The sequence below is a fragment of the Bison bison genome, unplaced genomic scaffold (genome assembly GCF_000754665.1).
Source record: "Bison bison bison isolate TAMUID 2011002044 unplaced genomic scaffold, Bison_UMD1.0 scf7180017864495, whole genome shotgun sequence".
In the NCBI taxonomy this organism is placed as follows: domain Eukaryota; kingdom Metazoa; phylum Chordata; class Mammalia; order Artiodactyla; family Bovidae; genus Bison; species Bison bison.
The window spans coordinates 14,096,877-14,097,569 of NW_011495054.1; positions in this window are offsets into that span (position 1 = coordinate 14,096,877).

Genomic DNA, 693 nt, shown 5'->3' on the forward strand with positions numbered 1-693 from the left:
AAGTGTGATCACTCACACTCCCCTAGAGCCAGACATCCTGGAATGTGAAGTCAAGTGGGCCTTAGAAAGCATCACTACGAACAAGGCTAGTGGAAGTGATGGAATTCCAGTTGAGCTATTTCAAATCCTAAAAGATGATGCTGTGAAAGTGCTGCACTCAATATGCCAGCAAATTTGGAAAATTCTGCAATGGCCACAGGACTGAAAAAGGTCAGTTTTCATTCCAATCCCAAAGAAAGGCAAGGCCAAAGAATGCTCAAACTACTGCACAATTGCACTCATCTCACACACTAGTAATGTAATGCTGAAAATTCTCCAAGCCAGGCTTCGGGAATACGTGAACTGTGAACTTCCAGATGTTCCAGCTGGTTTTAGAAAAGGCAGAGGCCCAGACGACAAATTACCAACACCTGCTGGATAATCGAAAAAGCAAAAGAGTTCCAGAAAAACATCTATTTCTGCTTTATTGACTATGCCTAAGCCTTTGACTGTGTGGATCACAATAAACTGTGGGAAATGCTGAAGGAGATGGGAATACCAGACCACCTGACCTGCCTCTGAGAAACCTGTATGCAGGTCAGGAAGTGACAGTTAGAACTGGACATGAAACAACAGACTGGTTCCAAATAGGAAAAGGAGTACATCAAGGCTGTATACTGTCACCCTCCTTATTTAACTTCTATGCAGAGAACA